This window comes from Chrysemys picta, chromosome 1 (assembly GCF_011386835.1).
Source record: "Chrysemys picta bellii isolate R12L10 chromosome 1, ASM1138683v2, whole genome shotgun sequence".
Taxonomy (NCBI): domain Eukaryota; kingdom Metazoa; phylum Chordata; order Testudines; family Emydidae; genus Chrysemys; species Chrysemys picta.
The window spans coordinates 122,162,217-122,187,034 of NC_088791.1; the positions used below are offsets into that span (position 1 = coordinate 122,162,217).

Sequence of the window (24,818 nt, forward strand, 5' to 3'; positions counted from 1 at the left end):
AACAGGTACCATGCAATTACAACAGCAGTCTCCTGTCCTAAGTACCAGGAAAACTCATATCTGATATCATTTCTTGTGGCTGTTGGCAAATGCTGATTTTTGGCCACTGTACAGCCAGGGTATGTGAAAAGAAGCAATAGAAAACAGGGGATAGGGTGCTAAACTGGGCGTCAGGAAACCTGGGTTCTGTTCTTGGCTCTGCCATTGATCTTGGGCAAACAAGTGCCGCTCTGTGTGCCTTAGCTTCACCCTCCGTAAAATAGGGGTAAGGATTAGAGCAGGCTGAAAGCTTTTCAGCCAGAAAAACAGCCCTTTGACAAAATGGAAATTTCTGCAAAAACATTTGCATTGTAGAAATTTGTCAGATTTTTGCTTTTTGTTCTGTTTTTCTCAACAAAATCCCAAAATATTCTACCAAAATGACTTTTCTTCATTTTCTTAAAAATTCTTAGCGGAAAATAAAGTACATCCCTTTGACCAGCCCTAATAAGGATACTTGCTTTTCACTGTAAAGCACGTTGAGATCCATAGATGTAAAGCACTGCACAAGTGCCAGGTATTATTATGGAACAAGTCTCTATCTACACCCCAGATTGGATCATGTTTAAGCACAATGCTCACACGTGATAGTCTCCTGTACCAGTAAACAGTTTGGTCTGATATGGGGGGGACAAGATCAAATTGTGTTAAAACCATGTTAAGGAGTCACACTTTCCAATTTTGCTTCCATTTACACAGAAAAGACTAAACCCAGCTGTATCACGGTCAGGTCACTATTTAACTACATTGCTTAACCACAGTAAAATTTGTAGTGTAGATGCATGATGACCCAACCCCAGATGATAAGAAGATGAGGACTAGAAGCATCTGTTCCCTCTGGTCAAGGAAACTTTACTAGACCTTTGCTTGTAAAAATTCATGTTTAAACACAGTTGTTGCTAGCTGCTATTTCAGCTGTGGTGGAGGTCCTGAAAGGAATGGAAGTGCAAAGCCCACTAAAGACCATTAAAAACAACTAATGGAAATCAATTTAAAAATTGCCTTCCTATGCCACCATAGAAATAATGGCTTTGCAGTGAACTAAATATCACAGCAAATCCGGTGACATTAAAGACATTTATTTGAATTCTGGGAACACACACTGTTTGTTTATTTGTGTATCGTCCAGAGTTAGGGAGCAGAGACAAGGGGATCTTTGCAATGTATCATAAGTTGGATTCCACCTCCCATGATCATTTTAATGTGCTGGGGGTTGGGGGGAACAAGGGGATAAATATCCAACTGCAAGCCCTAGGGAATGTGTTTGGATCAGACAGGATAAATCATTTTGATAATGTTGCCTCCGCTTACTGTTCCCTGTAATAGGGCTATTATTTCCAAATGGGCTTTCAAAATAACAGTGGAGATGAGTGCCCATCAAATATCTGCAGTAAGCCTTGGGGATGCTAACTGAAAGCTGTGTCACAGCCATTGTCTGGCTAGTCAGTCAAGGAAATATACATTTTGATGAATGCGCACAAGCATCATTCTCAATCACCATTACATACAAACACAAACAGTAGTGGAAATGAAGCACTTAAACCCAGCTGCGTACATTACTTTGGCCATATTCATGATGTCTTTTCTAAAATAGATCATGCTGTGTGACTTTTCTAAACCTGTCAGTAGAACAAATAATAGTCTGAACCATTCTAGAGGCTCTAATTGCTCTAAACTGTGTCCAAATACACAAGAAAAAATATTTATCTTTCAAAATATATATCATTAACAGGAATTATTCATGGGAATAGTGTTGGTTTGTTTGACATGAATCATTTCCTTTGGTGTTTGCAAAACAAGGCAAGATCACGTCGTATGGATAGACCGTCATTATAGCTGAATAAACATATTGTTCTGCATTCATTTTAAAATGAGATTATAATACCACCAATGTAATCAGCTGCTGCTTTTGGTTCACTCTTGTCTGATAACTATTTTGTACTAAAAAAGAGTTTAGATTGAAACTATCAGATGGTAACAATACTGCCACCTCCTCTTCTTCCATTGCATCATATCTTACCAGAGCTTATGATAGGAAGCAGTTCTTCTTAATTCAGCTATTTTGCACCATCTAGCTCACTTTGCTGTTTGATGGTCTGGCACTTTCTGTTCCACATTAAACCATTGTAAACATTGGCAGGTATGGTTGAAATGTTATAAATATGGACTATTGGGGAATGCCCCATTTTTCTTCTTAGCGTATGCAAAACGTGCATCAAGTGGCATGTGACCAGGATTCATCACTGAACTTGGTCTGCTGGTTGCATCATTAGCTTCCCCGGCTTGGGCCGGGTACTGACGGGAGTGCAACATGAATGCTGATCCATGTCCCCAATGCCCCATTGATACCCCCTTGGAAGCCCATTGGAATACAAGAGCTTTATTAAAGGGCAGGATGGGAAATATTTAGTAAGAAATAGGGACAGTCCTTCCTAAATGATGTTCATCCTGCAGGCTTTACTGAGCTGAGAAAATACAAGTATATTTGTAATAGCATAGCTGGCTCCCATCCAACACCTCCGCTGATGTTATTACCTGTTGCCATTCAGAAGGCACAGTCCTGTTTCCACTGAAGTCAGTGGCAAAACTCCCATGGATTTACATAGGAGCAGGCCCTGAGTCAGTTTCCTCAGTAGAAGGTGATGTACTCTCTATGCAAATATGTTGCATTCCTAAAGCAGCTTCCCCCTCTGAGGGTCTCAAAACATTTTACAAACATTACTTACACCTCATCGTGCAGTTGTAACATAGGAAAGGAATATATGGGGATCACGTCCATCAATTTCATCCTCTGTCCCCCTACTGCCCATTATACGCACTCAAATATAGACCCCTCTCATGTGGAATGTAACAGCTCTTCAAGAACCATAGTAACAATGGTATAACAATTTGTGGACAGACTTCCAAGGTCCTCACCGGCCCACAGCCTGCCCATTCCTACACCTATCTACCAAAGACATCTTTTCTAACTCTCCTTCCCTCCCCAACACCCGTGTCACAAAAGCCAAAACAAGATTCCTGCGAGGCCCAATGCTCTTTCTTTACCTTCCTCTAGTGGGAAACTAGAGTGTTTGTTAATGCTAGATTTTCTGCTAGGCCTCACAAGGAGAGGGCTCTAGGGTGTTGGTCTGGCAGCTGGGATCTATGAGCTTGTGGAAGCCCCAGCCACATTTTTTCCACTCAGCCACATTCCCAATGCTTTAGGAGTCTAGGAGCTGGCACAGGAGTTGCTTTGCCCATTGAGAATTCCCACTACACACTGAGATGATCCTTTCAGCTGGCAACACTAGCTTTAGGTCCCGTGTCTGCCGAGACTGTGGTGAAAAGTGGCTCAGTATCTGAGCCATGAAAACAAAATGCTAAATACAACATGAAAACCTCAGTAGTCCACCCCCACCCTCACTTTCTTCTCTTACTCTATGAACATTATACTCGCTTTTAATTAATAAAATACTTGGGAGACTCAAATCAGAGAAAACTGGTTCAAGCCGATATTATGAGTTGCTCTTTTATTGAAGTAAAAGCTGGCAATGCTTTATATCACAGCACTGGGGAAGGAGGGCATGAAGTGAAGGATTGGTAAGATTTTATTTTTAACTAAGAGCGTTCCTAACCTTGGATGGTCTTTGGCCTTCAAGTAATGATGAATTAGCAATCAGAGGTGTCAAAACTACTGTACAATTGAATCAACTTGTGATAAAATAGGGCTGCTTTGAAAACAGAGTGTTATATGTTAAACTGAAGAGTTTTTTTGCATGGTCTCATGACTCCTGATTTCCGAGAGCTGGGAATTGTTTTAGCCATAGGTGTTCGGTGCATGACAGCTCAGGCTGTTTGTATTAACTTGATGTGCTTTTCTTTATCATTGTTATTTTTAGAGCTCTGTGGACACTTTATATTCCAGGAGTATGAATTATATTTGTTTGCTTTGTGCGGCTATCCAAACAAGGTGGGTTTTTAAAAAGTGCCTAAATCTGTTGGGACTCTTAATCCATTAGGCATATTTGTAAATCTTGCCCACAGTGAAGTTGTACTGGCACAAAAGGTACTGGCAGAGACAAAACTTTAGCACACATGAGTATTTGCAAAAGTATCTCGGGCACTGTTATGCAATCAGGAAACAGATTCAGGGCCTTGGGCCAGATTCTGTGCTGTCTCTCGGGAGAGACATCACAAAAGGTACAGCCCAAGAGAGGGATGGGAGGGCAAGGGTGGCTCTAGACCTCTTCACACCTCCCAGGTTCTGGGCTGCTCCTATGACCAGTGTAACCCTAAGTGTAAACTACAGCAGTTCCAGGGGCTTCTCTAATTTATGGCAGGCTTAGCTGGCTGACTGTAGGCTGTTTTGCAACCCAGGATTATGGGTGCACAGACCACTAGCCATTCCCTCTCCTGTCTCCAGCTCACCCATATACCAGGAGCTGTGAGGGGGCAGTGTAGAGTCACATATGCCAGCCTGACACTAGTCCTGCACAGGAGAATTCCCCCAGGGTCCTCTCTGTTCTCTTTCCACTACTGGAGTAGTGAAGAGGGACCATAATGGGGGCTGGAATTTGGCCTCAGGTATTGGATCTGACCAGTCACAACTAAGCAGCACAGCCTGAATGACAAGTCCCTGCAGAGAAGAATTCATGATCGATTCACAGCCTTAAGAATAAATATTGCCACAGACTTCAGTTCTTTTCACATAATAAATTTGAGGAAATCCTGATCTGCTCAGAGATGCCATGAGACAAAAGAGGTGAAATTCATCAGATAAATTTTTCTTTGCAAATATTCACTCAGACCTAGTTTTTGGGCCATTCAACCCTGGAAGGAGAGGACTGTTGTGAGAATGCCAGCACGCCCTCCTCTCGCCGCCCCCCAAGGTTCTGCTGGGTAAATGCAGCTTGAATTTAGGGCTGAGAACCAATCAATGGAGGCTGCCCAGGAAGGGCACTGATTGGATCAGTGTGTATCCCAGACCTTGTTTCCTCCAACACTAGCTCCAACCGCTTTTGGTGCTCTGCCTGCTGTTTTCTGTAGAGGCCATGGTGAGACGGAGTTTATGGGCGGCGCATGCTCCTACATGCCAACTAAGTGTGAATTTACCACTGCTGAGAGCCCACAACCTGAGTTGTGCTTAAAAAAAGGGAAGCTTGCTGTGCACCAACTGTCCACATAAACAAGCCCTCTGTTGTGTGACTTAAGGAGAGTCACTCCACATTCACACCAGTACATCTTGTTGTGACTAGAGCACAGATGAACCCAAGCCCCAAGTATAGATGTGGATCTGAACTTCCCCAAAGTCCTGGGGTTGTTTGTAGTGGAGTTTTGGCCCCTATGTTATTTATTTCTAATACAGGGACCCTTTTCAGTTTTGCTTCGTGTCAGCTTGCACCCGTGAGGTTTAGATTCAGGTTTGAACAAAAACCCCTCAAAGTGAAACTCAGATGAAATCACTGAATTTCACCTGGTTCCAGGTTAAACATTATGAAACAACTGCATTTTGCATGGTTTTCACCCAAACTCATAACTGGATGCAAGGCCACTCAAAACCTGGCATTAGTTCCCCATAGGTTCATGAACCTTGCCAAACCTGGCCAAATTTTGGTTCTGTAACCTGGTCTGGTTTTGGCTGTTGATACAATTGCTTTCCTCCATTCTATTCTAATACAAGGGCTTTAAAAGTAACCATATGATATTTGCTTTTATGTGCTCAGCAAATAAATTATACTTTTCCTAATTATTAGATTTGCTTCACTTCTCCCTCCTCCTTTCTTTTTGAAGCTGTGTGGGGATTTTCCTTGGTTTTGTGTGAGGAGTGCAGAGGCAGTAAGTGGATTAAGGAAAAGTAGCTCTTTGATGTACCAGTATAATACAAATTAGGATTTCCTATATCTTTATTCCTTTATCTTTCATTACTATACATATTTCACCCTGTTTTTAAAGTCTATTAATAAAGCAAGGAAAAAACTAAATTCTTTCCAAATCTTCTCAACATGCAATGCATTGAAAGGTATCATTTGCCAAGGAATTAGTATTGTTTACTTTACTCCAACCAATAACATGAGAAACTAAAAAGCTACTGAGAGGAAAGGGTTAATGCACAGGCCTGGGCTTCAAGAAATGGGGCTTCAATTGCAGGCTCTTCCAGGACTTTCTGTATGACCCGGGGCAAGTCACTTACTCTCTTTGGGCCTCAGCTCTCTATCTGTAAAATGGGAATAATCACCACCCGTTGTCTGTACAGTCTACTTAAACTGTAAAATCTTCGGGGTCAGGACTCTCTCGTACATGTTTTTGCAATGCTTAACCTAACAGGAATCTGATCTTGGTTAGGACTCCTAGATGCTTGTGTAATACAAATAAATACTACTGTCATATTGTGTAGATCTTAAATTCGGCCCATAATTGGCTGAAAAGTATACTTTATCCTATTAATTCCTTTTTGGATAATCTTCCACTCTATCACCAAGAAATACAAAAACCAATATTTAATACTTACACAGAAACAAAGTTTTGTGCTCCCCTTTCAGGCCCTGTAGCAGTAGTTCGACACTTGCCAAAGCAGAGGTAACTTCATTAAAGGTGCTGATGCACAAATGCAGACAAACATATCAAACGATAGTCCAGATCCTCAGCTGGTGTAAATCAGTGCAACAAGGGCCAACCCTAGACCAAATGGCGCTTCAGGCAAGGAGCATCTTCAGTGCCCCCCCCCATTTGTTACATTTTTGAATACCAAACCACAACTGAGACTAGAAATTTGAAGTCAGTGATCTGATTTCCACATACAGAACACCTGAAACATTTTATTTCAAATATTCTATTTTCCCTTTTGTTGCTAACAATAAGAACAGCCCCCCCCCCCCCGCAGCCTGGAATCCAAGGTGGTTGCCTGGGTCAACTGCCCCTAAATCTGGTCCTGAGTGCAGCTCTATTGACTTCAGCAAAGCTATACTGATTTGTACCAGGGAAAGCAACGACTCTTGTTGAATTCAAGATGCATGAGAAAAAACAGGTTAAAATAATAAGTAGCTCTTACACAGCACTTTTCATACATAGATCTCAAAGCACTTTACAATTAAGGTATCATTATCTCCATTTTACAAATGAGGAATGAGACACAAAAAAGTGACATGACTTGCCCAAAGTCACATGGCAAGCCAGGGAGCCAGAAATTGAACACAGGTCATCTGAGTCCCATGCTCTATCCACTAAGCAACATTGTCTCAATCGTTGATTTCCAAATGGAAACACTTTCCTCTTGCATGCGAGTGCATGTTAGAAGTGATCGGGGCAGCTAATTTGCTGCAATAGTTGCATTGCCGGATACTTTTCTACCATGACTTCTGCATTGCACCAGGTGTTAAGTCACACTCTATCAATACAGTTTGTGGTTTTGCTAATGAATTAATGAAAGTAGGAAATTATTTTTAGATCTTGAATAAGTGAGAGAGAGCTTTAAAACTTTGCAGAAATTTTCACCTTTTACATTAGCGAAAATCATTCTTCCATTTCTCGATCTACAATATATGTGTGAGTGTCAAGCCAAGCCAGTGATGACCTCTGACTTGACTTCTTTGAAAAATGCCATGTTTCTTACAAAAGGGCACTAGGAGAATAGGCAAAATAACCACTGGGCCAGATCACAAGTTCAGGAAAGTGCCACAGAAGGGGTGAACATCGCTGAGTTTCCACAAAAACGGGCCAGGTTTTGTTGGGAGGAGAAGTGCTGTAAATGCAGCAGCATCCATTTCCCTCCCACCAGACAGAGGCCACTTCCCTATCTTTGGAACTCAAGAAAGATGTACAGCTGAGGAATAGTCACTCTCTGCTGCATCCTCCCCTTTGAAACCTTAGTGGATTGGAAGCAGAAGATAAAGGTGCCCCTGTTGTCTCTTTAAATTAACCCTTCTCTATCCTTTCCCCATCAGCCTCCTGCTGCCAAAGACAAAAGGGTTGGAGCAGACAGCTAATGGAAAGTACACCATGGAATCCAGAATGCACTGATGTTTGGACCTTGCTGGGTTTGGAGTGTTACCACCCCTCTCCCCTTTGCCAAGTTGTAAAACTATACCCAGCCCTTGTTGGGATGATCGCCTGGGAACGCTGCACATTGTTTCCATGCACATGATGCACGTGTGAATGTAATTGTCTGTGTTTTCCTATTCTTTGTTGCCAGGCACCTTGCACCAGTATGAAGTGGGTGTAAGATGCTCCTAAGTAAGAATGGAAGCATTTTATACAAGTATTGCACTGGTGCAAATGACTACCCAGGATACCAAGAAATAGAGAATCAGGCCCAGTATCTCTAAAGGAATACTGCATACTGTATGCAAGTCTTCTTACCCTGCTGAGTTGTGGAGGGAATTATACAAACAAGTAAGCAATAATAACAAATAGATACAAATGAATATACCAGTTAACAAAACTAGGAAATTAAAATGCAAACACTATAAAATATCCATGTCTGCAGATTTTCAAGTGGAGAAACACTGCTGCAGACCGCAAGCGATACTGGGTAGTACTAAAATTCTCAGCATGCAGCTTTCCTCCATAACATAACCAAGCACATATCAAAGGAGCAAGAGTTTAATCTTCTGATCATTAGTTTTAAAGCTGGCTCTGGGTATCTTCCTCCTCTAAGTTACAGCAACTGGATACAACCAAGCTGGAGGAGCTTTAAATTAATCCTGGCATTTGCTGTTCTCTTTTAGTTATCCTTCAGACATTACATAATACTTACTTTTTGGAAGTTCCTGCATGTTAAATCTTTCTGATGCCAGGAATTCTCAGCAGAACATCAATGTGCTAATAACCACGTCTCACATCATGCTTGATCCCTGTGATTAACTCAGCCAGATTTGTTGTTGGTTGCCAGAGGCAACTAATTTTGATTGATGGTTGCCATGAACTTTCCACTGGAGGGTGGAGCTTGTGCTCTAGTGTTTCCCTGCGCAATGTAAACCACAAGAGGTGCTGGCAGAAAACAGGCAAACTAGAACAGCAACTGCTTATAAAGAAATGTACTTGGACCCCCCCCCACCCGCAGACACTTACATATGTGGGTAACTTTATGTATGTGAGTAATATTCACATGCCTAAGTGTTCGCAGGTTTTGGGCTTTAGTATATGAAAGTTTGTATGGGATAGTTTTTAACAAGTATGTTATAATTCTGCTTACACACACCAAAACAAAACAAAAATCACAAGACATAAAGTTACTTCCCATGTGCAATAATAAAAAAAATCTGCTGTCTTTTCTCACTGTCCTACATTAAAGAGTGAGTGTGATAAGACAAATCTCTTCTTTAAATATTTATCAGAGGAAAAGTAACATGGCATGCAAGAGATTTGCATGAAACTTGTTTATCAGTTCTGGAGACATGTTTTTATCAGCCATTCTCTGACTCATAACACAATGTTCTCAGTCTAGTTCTAATACATGGTATGGTAGGAAAGGCTTTTAGTACACATTTGAAATGTTTTTCCACACAGGTTTATTTTACTAGCATTTTTCTGTCTCATGCTTGTTTGTGCCTTTAAGACTTGCTTTACATTTTATAGGTTTTTATTCAGTGTAGATGAAAAGCATATGTATTTCCACTCCTCTCTCATTATAAAGCGACTTTTTTGAAGCAAAGCATATTGTGTGTGCTAAAGAGGTGTTATTATAACAAGGTTAGTAACTGGAAGCTTTCAAAGCCCTGTTGATGAATCATTGGGAAACTGAACAACAAAATTTGCCCAGCTTTACTCTGTGCTAATTCAAATCCTGATCTCTGCCAAAAAAACATGAAAACTCTTTCATTATATGAAGGACTGGTAGCACCGCCTATTATTAAGGTTGCCCAATACCTCCCATTAGAAAGCTCTATTTTCCGTTGCTTACAACTTTGCCAACCTTTAACTGTTTCTGCTGTAATTTTACATGCCGGGTGTCTGCCTCAGGCTGAAAAGTTCTGGAAAATGTCAGCCCAAAAGATTCAGCCACTTTTAAGAACAAGGCCATGGGAAAAATACATTGGGTTTTTTTTTCGGGCAACTTCTTCTTTGAGAAGCTTTAGCACCTCTATGCTTTGGGGTAAGGGCTTCAAATTTGGTGGGGGATCACCTTTGCCAGGGCCAGCTCCAGGCACCAGCTTAACAAGCAGGTGCTTGGGGCGGCCAAGGGAGAGGGGCGGCACCTGCGGCAATTCGGGGGCAGCAGGTCCCTCACTCCCTCTAGGAGCGAAGCCTGCCACTGAACTGCCGCCGCTGATTGTGGCTTTTTTTTTTCTCCAATTGCCGCCGCTGATCACGATCGCGGCTTTTTTTTTTTTTTGCTTGGGGCGGCAGAAATGCTGGAGCTGGCCCTGACTTTGCATCAGGAATCTGCCTTTTGCCATCCCTGTGAAAATCCACTCAAATTTGGCCAATTTATAAGTCTTTGAAAAATTGCAGATTTCACATGCTGAATAGATACTTGCCAGAACTTCACAGCTTAATTCCTGGAAGATTTCATCTACACTGAAGATACTCCAGTCTAGGGCTGAGCAGGACATTCCCTTCAATTTTCTTGGCTGCTCGGGGCCATGCCAGATCTGGCTCCAGGCACAGGAACTGAGAGCAGGGAGCCTATCACTCCTATTTTCTCAATATTCCCCCACCCCTCGCCGCTGATGGCCAGGCAGTGTGGAAGAGGAAGGCACCTGAAACAAATGAAGAGCAGAAAAGAGCCAAATGTGGGAGGTCTAGGGAAGGAGTAGATTGGGACAAAGAGCCTGAGGAGGAAGACTGGCATGGGAGACTGATGGAGGGGAGGAAATGGAAACTGGGACTGGAAGTTGGGGAACACTGGGACTGGTGGGGCAAGGAGACTAGGACTGGCAGCTGGGCAGGGAAATGGGGGAACGGACTGGGAGCCAGTGGATAAGACTGAGATTGGACGAAGAGCTCACAGGGAAACTGGGACTGTAAACTTTTTTGTGGGGGTGGGGGAAAGGAAGTGAGGAGAGAGGGGACAGATCTGATGAAGAACCAGAGTGCAGGGGGAGAATTGGGACTTCCTGGCCAAATGGACTGTGAGAAGAAGCTGGGCGAAGGATGGACATTGAGATTGGACGAGGAGTCTGGAAAGGGAGACTAGGCCTGGGATCCAGCGATGATGGGGAATGTGGTTGCTGGCCGTCTGACTGGAGGCTGGGGCAGGGTGAGAGAGATCAGATGGGGAGCCAGGAGGGAGGAAACAGACTGATTGGGTAAGGAAACTGAGACTGGGAGCAGGGGGGAGGGAAGTCTGAAAGGGGAGACTAGGACTGCTGTGGAAGGAGACTGGGATGAGAAACCTAAGGAGTGGAGACTGGCACAGGCTAGATGAGGGGAATCGGACTGGGACAAGGAGCTGGGGGGGAGGGGGAGGATGAGGGAAGAGATGGGACTGGGCGTAGACAGATTGGAAGAGACAGGGCAGAATGGGTCATGCTTGGGGGAAGTGGGCAGAAAAGTCTGTATCTACTACAGCAAATCCCCTTCCAGGTCCTGCAAAAGAACCAAATTTTCCTGAGTCTCACCATTCCACCGCAGTCAGCAAATGTCTGTGAAAAGCCACTGGCAAAGTGCCTCACCCCTCGGTAGTGATGGGCCACAAAAGGATTGACAGCCTACTAATAGTATCAGTTACTTTGTTAGTTCACACGGCAGAGGTCTATGTGGCTGATCTAAAGGTTCTAACCCCGCTGATGAAACATGTGGGTGTCAATACGATAACGCATGATGGAATTAGGTTTTTTCAGTTTGCTTTTTTAAAAACTTAAGAAGTCTCATACACACACAACACAAACTATGTTAGAAGAACATTACGTTTCCAAAGTCAAGCACTCAAAAATCAAGAAATGCCAGAATTAAGGTTGTCTGTGCAATCTTAATCCCTGCCCCCAATGGGTGTAGGCATTGTGATAGTCTTTAATTGAATGAACACAAGCTGTTTTCCACAGGACCCCATTCTTGGTTGGCCTCTAAGCCCAACCATGATAAGTAGTAGTTGTGGGTAATGACATACTGTGATTTCCTGAGATTCTTCACATTGTTCTGTCTCATTGTATCAGATTAATAGCCATCACTTTCTTCTGCGGTCTTTTATGGCTTGTCTGCAAAGATGATTTTTCTAACAACCTTATTAACCATTGATTTCTACTATGTAACATTCCACTTTGAGACCTTCACTTCATAAATTAATAGATTTGAAGGCCAGCAGGAACACTGTGATCATTTAGTCTGACCTCCTGCATAACACAGGCCAGAGAACCTACCTAGTAATTTCTGCATCAAGCCCATAACATTTGTTTTGACTACAGCATATCTTTTAGAAAGACATCCAGCCTTGATTGAAAGATGGTGAATCCTCAGATCACACGTTTTCTACCAGAAACACAGGACCTTACTTTCATTGTTCACAATCACTAGCCTTCCATAAACTACCTCAAATTAACCATCTGGAATAAACAAGATTTCAGTGCCTAATCTTGCAGTCCCGACTCAAGCAAAAGGAGTTGAAGAGGAGTTTTTGCCCAAGCAAGGAGTGTTAATGGGAGTTTTGCCTGAACTGCCCATTGGAACATTCTATGTAGATATTTTCACAACACTTCTACACTTTTCTCCATGTGTCAACTCTAGTAATTTATACCATCAGTAAGTATAGAAATGAATCATAACTTTCAGCTATTCACATCTTTCAAGCTAATAATGAACCTGAGCATCCTTGCTTTATGCAAATTAAGACAGTAAATATATTTATTGTGTTTTAATTGTATGATAATTTCAGACATATTAATGCTTTTCATATTCACTTTCATTTCCTTTTAGCCAATTTAATGTATTAATCAACTGTCTTGAAATGTAACCCAGCCATAGTGTATTGATTTCCATTTCACCTCATACTTCACTGAGTCTTTCACATTGCAAGTGGCAGCTAATACCTGTAGGTTTTGTACTGGACTATGTCTCTTCATCTCATACCTTGCTGAGTCCCTCCTTCCCATTGTTCTGAGCAGCCTGTTGACTGCTGTTTCTCAGCATACCTTAAGCCTCTCTCATTTGTATTTTATTAGATAATATATCATGCTGTAGATAAAATATTCATAGTAGCCTTTCACTGCATAATTTCAAAACCCAAGGCGTTCATCTTTGCACAGTCATAGCTCGGAGTCTCTTCCTGACTCTATCTCCCTGTTTGTCATTCTTCCAAACTTTGATAATAAATAAAGATGAGCCCAAACCATACCCCCAGATTTGAGTACACCCAAAATCCAAACCGAGTCCTGGATTTGAAGTTTGCAAATCAGCTTGTATAATGTTCTATTAGGGTGTTCTGATTGTCATGGCCAGACTTCTTCCCTTTCTTCTTAATCCATGTCCTCTATGCTGTTAAACAAGAGACCAGTGGAGATAAAGTTTTGAAACAAGTGTATTTGTTATACTAAAGATTCTTAAAGCAATCTGGTAAGGATTTTTTGTTTTAAGTTTGGGTTTGTGATGTGTAAACAGGGCCTGAAAGTGCTTAATTATTTTCTTCTTAGGCCTGGTCTACACTACGAGTTTAGGTCGACTTTAGCAGCATTAAATCGAATTAAGCCTGGACACGTTCACACGACGAAGCCCTTTCTTTCGACTTAAAGGGCCCTTTAAACCGGTTTCTTTACACCACCTTCGACGAGGGGATTAGCGATAAAATCGGCCTTTGTGGGTCGGAATTGGGGTAGTGTGGACGGAATTCGACGTTATTGGCCTCCGGGAGCTATCCCACAGTGCTTCATTGTGACCGCTCTGGACAGCACACTCAACTCAGATGCACTGACCAGGTAGACAGGAAAAGACCTGCGAACGTTTGAATTTCATTTCCTGTTTGCCCAGTGTGGAGAGCACAGGTAACCACGCAGAGCTCATCAGCACAGGTAACCGTGATGGAGTCCCAGGATCGCAAAAGAGCTCCAGCATGGACCGAACAGGAGGTACGGGATCTGCTCGCCATATGGGGAGATGAATCAGTGCTAGCTGAACTCCGTAGCAGTAAAAGAAATGGCAAAGTATTAGAAAAGGTCTCCAAGGCCATGAAGGACCGAGGCCATAACAGGGACACACAGCAGTGCCGTGTGAAAATTAAGGAGCTACGGCAAGCCTACCACAAAGCCAGAGAAGCAAATGGAAGGTCCGGGGCGGAGCCGCAAACTTGCCGCTTCTACGCGGAGCTGCATGCCATTCTAGGGGGTGCAGCCACCACTACCCCAACTGTGTGCTATGACTCCCTCACTGGAGAAACACACAGGGAAGAGGGTTCGGGGAACGAGGAAGATGAGGATGGAGGTAATGTAGGTAGCTCACAGCAGCAAGGAAGTGGAGAAACCGGTTTCCCCAACAGCCAGGATATGTTTGTCACCCTGGACCTGGAACCAGTAACCCCCAAACTCACCCAAGACTCTGAGGGCACACAGGGGACCTCTGGTGAGTGTACCTTTGTAAATATTACACATGGTTTAAAAGCAAGCGTGTTTAATAATTAATGATTAATTTGCCCTGGCAATCGCGGCCAGTACAGCTACTGGAAAAGTCTGTTAACGTGTATGGGGATGGAGCGGAAATCCTCCAGGGACATCTCCAGAAAGCTCTCCTTCATGTACTCCCAAAGCCTTTGCAAAAGGTTTCTGGGGAGGGCTGCCTTATCCCGTCCGCCATGGTAGGACACTTTACCACGCCAGGCCAGTAGCACGTAGTCTGGAATCATTGCATAACAAAGCATGGCAGCGTATGGACCCGGTGTTTGCTGGCATGCAAACAACATCCATTCCTTATCTCTCTTTGTTATCCTCAGGAGAGTGATATCATTCACGGTCACCTGGTTGAAATGGGGTGATTTTATTAAGGGGACATTCAGAGGTGCCCGTTCCTGCTCTTCTGAACAGAAATGTTCCCCGCTGTTAGCCACGCGGAGGGGGGAGGGGTGAAGTGATCATCCCAGAGAATTGGGTGTGTGTGGGGGGGGTGGTTTAGTTCGGTTTGTGCTGCATGTTAACCCGGAAACCGCAGCCCCTCCTTTTACATTGAAAACCCATTTTAAATGGCCAACCCAATTCATCCTTGATATGGGAAATGAGGGTGCTGCTGTTTGAAACCATTCCCACATGTTAAGAAGGTTAAAAAAGCCAAAAGACTGTGGCTTACCATGGCTGCCTGCAAGCCGAAATCTGTTGCCTGGCACTGCGTGAGTGATCTCTCATACCAAACCGGCAGGCCCTCACTATAAGAGGAAAAATGCGACCTTGTAACGAAAGAGTGTACCCATTGTTCTCTAAAATGTGTCTTTTTTAACCACCTCTTCCTTCTCCTCCACCAGCTGCAAATGTTTCTCCTTCACAGAGGCTAGTGAACATTAGAAAGAGAAAACGGAGGACGCGGGACGATATGTTCATGGAGCTCCAGATGTCCTCCCACGCTGATAGAGCACAGCAGAATGCGTGGAGGCAGTCAATGTCAGACATGAGAAAAGCACAATATGAACGAGAGGAGAGGTGGCGGGCTGAATCGCAGGATGAAAAGAGCAAGTGGCGGGCTGAAGATGATAGGTGGCGTCAGCTTGCAGACAGAAGGCAAGAGTCAATGCTCCGTCTGCTGGAGCATCAAACTGATATGCTCCAGCGTATGGTTGAGCTGCAGGAAAGGCAGCAGGAGCAGAGACCGCCGCTACAGCCCCTGTGTAACCAACAGCCCTCCTCCCCAAGTTCCATAGCCTCCTCACCCAGACGCCCAAGAACACGGTGGGGGGGCCTCCGGCCACCCAGTCACTCCACCCCAGATGATTGCCCGAGCATCAGAAGGCTGGCCTTCAATAAGTGTTAAAGTTTTAAAATGCAGTGTGTCCTTTTCCATCCCTCCTCCCCCACCCAACCCAGGCCACCTTGGCAATTATCCCCCTACTTGTGTGAGGAATTAATAAAGAATGCATGAATGTGAAATAACAATGACTTTATTGCCTCGGCAAGCGGTGCTCGAAGTGGGGAGGGGAGGGTGGAGTGGTTGGTTTACAGGGAAGTAGAGTGAGGGGGGGCGGAGGGTTCATCAAGGAGAAACAAACAGAAGTTTCACACCGTAGCCTGGCCAATCACAAAACTCAATTTCAAAGCTTCTCTGATGCGCACCGCGCCCTGCTGTGCTCCTGTAACCGCCTTAGTGTCTGGCTGCGCGTAATCAGAGGCCAGGCGAGTTGCCTCAACCTCCCACCCCGCCATAAATGTCTCCCCCTTACTCTCACAGATATTGTGGAGCGCACAGCAAGCAGCAATAACAATGGGGATATTCTTTTCGCTGAGGTCTGAGCGAGTCAGTAAGCTGCGCCAGCGCGCTTTTAAACGTCCAAATGCACATTCCACCACCATTCGGCACTTGCTCAGCCTATAGTTGAACAGGTCCTGACTCCTGTCCAGGCTGCCTGTGTACGGCTTCATGAGCCATGGCATTAAGGGGTAGGCTGGGTCCCCAAGGATCACGATAGGCATTTCAACATCCCCAACGGTTACTTTCTGGTCCGGGAAGAAAGTCCCTTCCTCCAGCTTTCGAAACAGAGCAGAGTGCCTGAAGACGCGAGCATCATGTACCTTTCCTGGCCATCCCACGTTGATGTTGGTGAAACGTCCCTTGTGACCCACCAGGGCTTGCAGCAGCATTGAAAAGTACCCCTTGCGGTTTATGTACTCGGTGGCTTGGTGCTCCGGTGCCAAGATAGGGATATGGGTTCCGTCTATGGCCCCACCACAGTTTGGGAATCCCATTTCAGCAAAACCATCCACTATTGCCTGCACGTTGCCCAGAGTCACTACCCTTGATATCACCAGGTCTTTCATTGCCCTGACAACTTGGATCACAGCAGCCCCCACAGTAGATTTGCCCACTCCAAATTGATTCCCGACTGACCGGTAGCTGTCTGGCGTTGCAAGCTTCCACAGGGCTATCGCCACTCGCTTCTCAACTGTGAGGGCTGCTCTCATCCTGGTATTCTGGTGCTTCCGGGCAGGGGAAAGCAAGTCACAAAGTTCCATCAAAGTGCCCTTACGCATGCGAAAGTTTCGCAGCCACTGGGAATCGTCCCACACCTGCAGCACGATGCAGTCCCACCAGTCTGTGCTTGTTTCCCGTGCCCAGATTCGGTGTTCCACGGCATGAACCTGCCCCAGTAACACCATGATTTCCACATTGCTGGGGCCTGTGCCTTGTGAGAGGTCTATGTCCATGTCAATTTCCTCATCACTCTCTTCGCCGCGCTGCAATCGCGTCCTCGGCTGGTCCGGGTTTCGCCTTGGCATGTCCTGGCTCTGCATATACTCCAGGACAATGCGCGTGGTGTTCATAGTGCTCATAATTGCCGCGGTGATCTGAGCGGGCTCCATGATCCCAGTGCTAGCTATGGCGCCTGGTCTGAAAAAAGGCGCGAAACTAGTATCTGACGGACCAGGGGCGGGCGGGAGGGAGGGCGGGCCGAGTGACGACATGACGTACAGGTACAGGGAATTAAAATCAAGAAAGGTGGCTGTGCATCAGGGAGAAACACAAACAACTGTCACACAGAATGGTCCCCCCAAAGATTAAACTGAAAACCCTGGGTTTAACAGGCCGTTGATTTGACGGAGGGAGGGGGAAGCAAATGAATACAGAACAAATCTATTTTTTACATCTTAAGACGACGGTGCAGCATGACTGATAGCCCTCGGCATCTTCTGGGTGCTTGGCAGCAAATACTGGGCGCTTGGCAGTTAGTGTACTAAGACTGATAGCCACATTTTTCCTGTATGATGACGATGGCCTTCAGGCCTATTGCACGATCTGCTGCTCAGGGAAGACTCTGCTAATGTGCGATGATCCAACTTGTAATAGGACGGTTACCAGTCGTAATACACCATCTACTGCCAAAAGGCAAAAGGCAAGGGGCTGGTGCAATGCAGCCCTACGGCTGCCAGCCCCACAGCTGCCAGCACCCAGATCGCCGATGAAGGCTACCAGTCATGCTGCACCGTCTACCACCAAAAGGCAGTTAGCTGCTGCTGCTGTGTAGCAATGCAGTCCCACGTCTGCCGGCACCCAGATGACATATGGTGACGGTGAGCTGAGCTGAGCGGGCTCCATGCTTGCCGTGGTATGTTGTCTGCACAGGTAACCCAGGTAAAAAGGCGCGAATCTATTGTCTGCTGTTGCTGTGACGGAGGGGGAGGGGCCTGACGACATGTACCCAGAACCTCCCGCGACACTGTTTTGCATCATTCGGGCATTGGGATCTCAACCCAGAATTCCAATGGGCGGCGGAGACTGCGGGAACTGTGGGATAGCTACCCATAGTGCAATGCTCCGGAAGTCGACGCTAGCCTCGGTACTGTGGACGCGGTCCGCCGACTAGAGCACTTAGAGCATTTTATGTGGGGACACACACAATCGGCCGTATACAACCGATTTCTATAAAACCGGCTTCTATTAATTCGACCTAATTTCGTAGTGTAGACATACCCTTAGAAATATCAGAACTGCAGCATTATCAATACTAAACTTTCAAAAATCATTGTCTTAAAAATGACGAGATTTTCAAAACAATGCATTTGGATCCTGTTTATTTGCTTTCTGGCTTTTGAGCCTTTAGGGTTTGTGTTCTCCAGCTTTTCTCAAAAAACATGAAGGCTAAAAACTTCTTTTTTAAAAAAAAAAGAAAGCTGAGATTCTGGTATAGTCACATGATGTCAGGGTTTAGGGGTTTAAGAAAAAAATCAACTATCATGACATTCAGGATAAAACCACAACCCTGGGAACATCATCCCTGGTACCCCCCTTCCTGCCTTTTACAGGAGGACCTATTGTCCCAGAAGTTGTAAATCCCTCCTATATTTAGTTGAAGGAGTGGGATGTTGAATCGTTAACATTGAGGTCTTTTAATCTCTAGGGTTGAGTCATTAAAGTTAAACACAAACAAGACACAGAATTTCAAACAGTCTGGTTAGAATTCCTCTCCATTCCTCTCAATTGCTCAACATTCACTCTCCTGATGTTGTCATTTCACTAGTTCTCCAGGCACCAGAAATTCTTCTAGGCGAGACAAGACCTGAATTTCCAGTGCAAAAATACAAGTAGAAAATACCTTTAAAAATATGTTCGGCCTTCTTTATACATGAAGAAAAGACAAAAAGGGTGCAAATTCTTCTCCTCATCTTTAAAACTTAATTAATACAGGAAATGTCTTGTGAATGCCCGTTCAAAGTCTTTGGAGACCATGCTCCCCTTATTAATTATTCAGGTAGTCTTAGGAAGAATGGTCCAGGTCCTCAAAGATATTTAGGTGCCTAGCTCCCACTGAAGTCAAAGGGAGTTAGGTGCCTAAATACCTTTGAAGATCTGGCCCAAGAATTTATCTAAAGACTCTGGGTGGAAATTTCAAAAGTGTCAAAGTGATTTAGGAGCAAATGGGACTTGTGCCCCTGAATCACTCAGGCACTTAAAAATATCTTACCCTCTGACATCTCCATTTATTCTGGTTGTCCCAATTTTTTCCCTGCTTACTACTTTCCTTCACTTAATTACAGTAACTCCTCACTTAAAGTCTTCCCGGTTAACGTTGTTTCGTTGTTACGTTGCTGATCAATTAGGGAACATGCTCGTTTAAAGTTGTGCAATGCTCCCTTATAACGTTGTTTGGCAGCCACCTGCATTGTCCACTGCTTGCAGGAAGAGCAGCTCATTGCAGCTAGCTGGTGTGGGCTTGGAACCAGGGTGGACCGGCAGCCCCCCTATTAGCTCCCCGCTCCCCTAAGTTCCCTGTGCTGCAGCCACCCAGCAGGCTAGCAATTGGCAGTTCAGCTGTCCCTCCCCCCACTGCCATGTGCTGCTCCTGCCCTCTGCCTTGGAGCTGCTCCCAGAGACTCCTGCTTACTGTGCAGGGGTAGGATTACCATATGTAACAAATAAAAAAAGAGGACCCTCCACGGGCCCTGGCCCCGCCCATTTCCCCACCCCAGCCCCGCCCCAACTCCGCACCTTACCCGCCCTAACTCCGCCCCCTCCTCCCTCCCACTCCCAGCCACGTGGAAAGGGCTGCCCGAGCGCTACCGGCTTCACGGTTTGCTGGGCAGCCCCCAGACCCTGCGCCCCCGGCCGCCGCTTCCCCAGTGCAGCTGGAGCCCGGGAGGGGAAGCGCCCAGCTGGGGGCGCAGGGTCTGGAGGCTGCCCGGCAAACCGTGAAGCCGGTAGCGCTTGGGCTTCGGGCAGCCCCCTTGCCTCCGGACCTTGCGCCCCCAGCCGGGCACTTCCCCTCCCGGGCTCCGGCGGCGCAGGGTCCGGAGGCATGGGGGCTGCCCAAAGCCCGTAGCGCTCGGCTCTTAAACAGAGCCGAAGAGTCGGGGAGGAGCAGAGCCGCCGCGGCCGGAGGCTCTGCTTCTCCCCTGACTCTTCGGCTCTGTTTAAGAGCCGAGCTGCCCGAACGCTACCGGCTTCAGGCAGCCCCCATGCCTCCGGACCCTGCGCTGCCGGAGCCCGGGAGGGGAAGTGCCCGGCCGGCGGCTGGGGTCCGGAGGTAAGGGGGCTGCCTGAAGCCCATAGTGCTCGGGCAGCTCGGCTCTTAAACAGAGCCGAAGAGTCAGGGGAGGAGCAGAGCCGCCATTTTCCCGGACATGTTCGGCTTTTTGGCAATTCCCCCCGGACGGGGGTTTGAGTGCTGAAAAGCCAGACATGTCCGGGAAAAAGAGGACGTATGGTAACCCTATGCAGGGGAGGAAGGGAGGGGGCTAATGTCAGGGTGTCCCCCTCCCCTCTGCTCCTGCACCCCGCTTACCTCTTCTCCATATAGAGCAGGGAGGGGACACGGATGGAGAGAGACAGAGAGCGCTTGGGGCAGCAGCTGCTGTCTCAACTTCCTGGTCCACTTAAAAAGACAATGCACTTAAGAACGGGTCAGCTTACTTAAAGGGGCAGTGTGCATCTCTCTCTCTCTCCCTCCCACGAGCTGCATGTCTGTCTGTCTCTGTCTGCTATGCTGTCTCCCCTCCCTCGTGTTCGTGCTGCCTTGTGTGAGAGGCTACATTAACAACAATGTGTTAACCCTTGAGGGTTCAGCCAAGTGCTAGTTCATCATTTAGCAGCAAGGCATTCCCTGGGAAATATCCCTCCCTCTTCCACCCTCTAACTTCACCACCTCAATCAAGCTTCACAATCTTCATAGCAGTGAACAGTATTAAATTGTTTGTTTAAAACGTATACTGTGTGTATATCTATATAATATATAGTTTTTTGTCTGATGAAAAAAAATTCCCTGGAACCTAATCCCCCCTATTTACATTAATTCTTATGGGGAAATTGGATTCGCTTAACATCGTTTCACTTAAAGTTGCATTTTTCAGGAACATAACTACAACGTTAAGCGAGGAGTTACTGTATTAGGATTTTAGTGATTTTTCATGGCTCAGGATCAGTTACATTGCCAAATAACTGATGCATGGAATCTGTGTCCATATGTTACCAGAAAGATGTCTTGCAGACATTTCTTTGGGTTTTACAGAATCAGGCTGTCACAGAATAAAACAGAGGAATCATAATGACTAGCTCTCTTGTGTAGCAGTGTACAGCTTCAAGCACTTCACTTCAACCACCCTAAATTAGTCCCTACAGCATGCTTAAAGCAGGAACGTCAGTAATTTACAGATAGGAAAACTGAGGAAAAGAGGTCAAGTGACTGTCTAAAGCCACAAATGCAGATCCAGGAGTGCAATTCAAATCCTGTGCTCAGACCAAATGCTCATATTAAGATTAAGAAAAATGTTCTAAGTTAGGGAAAGATTTCAGTTTCAAAGTGCCAAGAGATTATTGAAAAGAACAATGAAAATTACTTTACATTCTACAAAAATACCTTGATATTCACAAGATGTGAATATTGTTCTCTTGTGTCCCTCTTACGCTATGTTGCTAAATACAAGATGATGTGCTTTAGAAGCAATTAGGGTTATCGTTAAAATATTGTGCAAGAGTAAATCAAGAAATTCTTGAATAAAGATGAATTCTTGTTACATATGTGGGAGGAAATTAGTCCTTCCATGGAAATGCCCACAGGAAAAGAGGAGTTACTCAAACGCTGAGTCAGATTCTGAAATCATGCTGTAATTGGCTGACTGCCTGAGTCCTACCACTAAACCACCCTGCAAGGTGTGGTGCAGCACAAGATCCTACTGAAAAGCACATCTAAAACTACTCAGGCCAGGGGAGTGCCTGTCCTCTACTTGGGTCTATACCACCAAGCTGACATGCCTCACCCAAGTTGTGGTTCCAGCCATGTCTTGTTCTCACAGATGGTTTTCCATGAACTTGGGGAAGTGAGGAGATAATGCTCCTTGGACTCTGCTCTCCTTCCCATACTTATCAGCTAGATTTGATATTTGGCACAAGTATCATCCTGATTCACCAAGCAGAAAAGGGAAACTAGTCTCATTCATCAAAGCCTGATAAATAAGTTTCCCCCATATCCCTTCTTTCACCCTATTTCCTCATTGCCTGGTCCGGCATCTCTGCAGGAGAAATCAGTACAGAGGTTCCACACCCTCAGGAAAAGCTTAGCTTCTCTGAAGATACGATATCAACTGAGTTCCCATTCATGGCCCTCAGCCCACTAGTGAGAGACAGGCTGGAGTTTCCTCAGTTGCCCAGAGCAGCTGACCCACCTCATGGTGAGACCAACCGACAGTGCCTCTTCTCAGTGCCATCTAGAACTAACCATGGTCAGCTAATGAACTTCCTGTCAGAAATGGCTCTAGTTAGGCCATTTCCAGCTCTCTGCCACACCTGTGGAATGGCGCTTTGATTTGAATAGCGTTTCTTGTACCCATCATTTGCCGCTTTCCCATTTAGTATCCCCAGATCCCAGAATGGTTCTTTGCAGCAGCAATGCCTCCATCAGTGTTTTGTTTTTTTTGTTTTTTTGCTGTGTGGCTGAAGTCATATTTGATTTCTCAGCCCTTTTTTGAGGCAAGGAGGGTTTTTCAGCCAAGGCAGTTAACCTGTGTTGATGATTCTGGTGCACTGAGGATTACTGGCCTAATTTTCCTTTGACATTGATGTTCCTTCAGTATGCATCTATCGCCTCACTGCTTGGCCAACAGAGCTGCTTTGCTGGCACTTTGTGCATCCACAGCCTTCCTCATTAATGAAATATCAATTTCCCCATTCCAATTATTAGCATCTGGGCCTTCTCCTGGAACAGAGATTGTTTTTGTACTCTCAGGTTCAACCTTATGAAGTTGCTGCCCATACCATTTCCTTATTGGTGTTGCATGGTCTGGGAAGACTGCCATCTTCTTTATACTTTGGCAACAGTCATTCATTCTGTGCACCCTGGGGATGCTATAATGATTCCCAATGGCTCATTTCAACTACTAGGGTAAAAATCTTATTAAGTGATGCCTTATGATGGGAGTATTTGTACTGGAAATCTCCCTCAAATCTTCTGGAAGCCAGGCATTCAATCAGTAACCTGAGAAGTATTTGTTCTTTGTATATTGTTAGATTGTAAGCTCCACAGTATAGGCAGAGCTGTCCCATAGGTAGGGCAACCACCCCGGGCCCCATGCTTTCAAGGCCGCCATGCTTAGATAAAATCGGGACTGCCCTAATATTTAACCTTTTGTCCTATGTCCCAGCTGACGTATGATTGGGATGCCATTTGTCCCAATATTCAGGTGAGGAGGTGGGCAGGCAGGTGAGCAAGATGACAAGGCAAACGGGGAGGTGAGCGGCAGGTGGGTGGGTGGATGGTGAGGAGGAGTGCGGGGGTCAGGTGGACGGGGTAGCATGCTGGACGGATGGCGAGGAGATTAGCGGGGAAGCAAGCAGTGGGCGGATTGCGAGGAGGAGAGTGGCAGGCAGGCAGGCAGATGGCGAGGAGGAGAGCGGCAGTGGGGCGGATGGGGGAGGCGCGCCGGGCGGACGACGAGGAGGAAAGCGGCAGCCGGGCAGACAGCGAGGAGACTAGCAGGGGGGCTGATTTATCCCAGGCCCCACACCCACCTAGGGATGGCCCTGAATACAGAAGTTGATTCTCTGCCTAAGTCTGGACAATACTTAGCACAACGATAGCCTAATTCTGATTGGAGCTACTGAGGCGTTACTCCAATATATTCGGTAAGTAGATCTAGCCACATTAATGTATTTATTAAATTTATTTTTGATTTGTGAATTGTAAATTCCCCAAAAGATGACATTTCAGAGGCAACATAGCTATTAATGAATTTGGGTTGAATTTGGCAAACAGTTTTGGCTGAAAAATATGAAAAAAAAATAGAAAAGTTTAAATGTTTTGTTTCAACATTTTCAAAACAAAACATTTTGATTTTTCCTTTTGCAATGACACTTGTTTCAAAAACTGTAAATATTTAAGCATTAAAAAACCCAAAAATCAAAACATTATGTTTTAGGTCAAATTAAACATTTTATTTGAACCAGAATGAATTTTTGTTCGAGGTTTTTCTTTCACTAAGAATACCAAAAAATTTCTGTTTCTGATTGACCTGAAATATTCCCCCTTCCCCTCCGAATTCAGTCACCAAACCAAAACAAATTTGTGCCCAGCTCTAACTGTAATATGAACATTGTTTAATGTTCAGAGAGCTTCCCCTTTCTTAGCTCCCTCCATGTCTTAGTCTTTTTATATGTCACCTTCTCAAATTATAGTTACCAGTATTGGGCATCCCATTCTCCTTGTGAATGTAGTGTCATTGCACATTGATTATGTGGCCATCCTACTATCTAAACTA

General features: G+C 45.2%; 1 protein-coding gene across 9 annotated transcripts in view; it reads right to left on the bottom strand.

Moving 5' to 3' along the window:
* Window positions 1-24,818, bottom strand: part of LMNTD1 (lamin tail domain containing 1) — a 339,143-nt gene that overhangs the window by 288,488 nt on the left and 25,837 nt on the right. Inside the window, exon 1 of one of the 9 annotated variants that reach the window (XR_010592970.1) lies at window positions 8,771-8,920. The exons of the other annotated variants lie outside the window; for them this stretch is intronic. The gene's annotated coding sequence lies outside the window, so the exon portion shown is untranslated. Of the gene's footprint in view, window positions 1-8,770; window positions 8,921-24,818 lie in introns of those variants that run through there. 9 annotated transcript variants of the gene reach the window in all.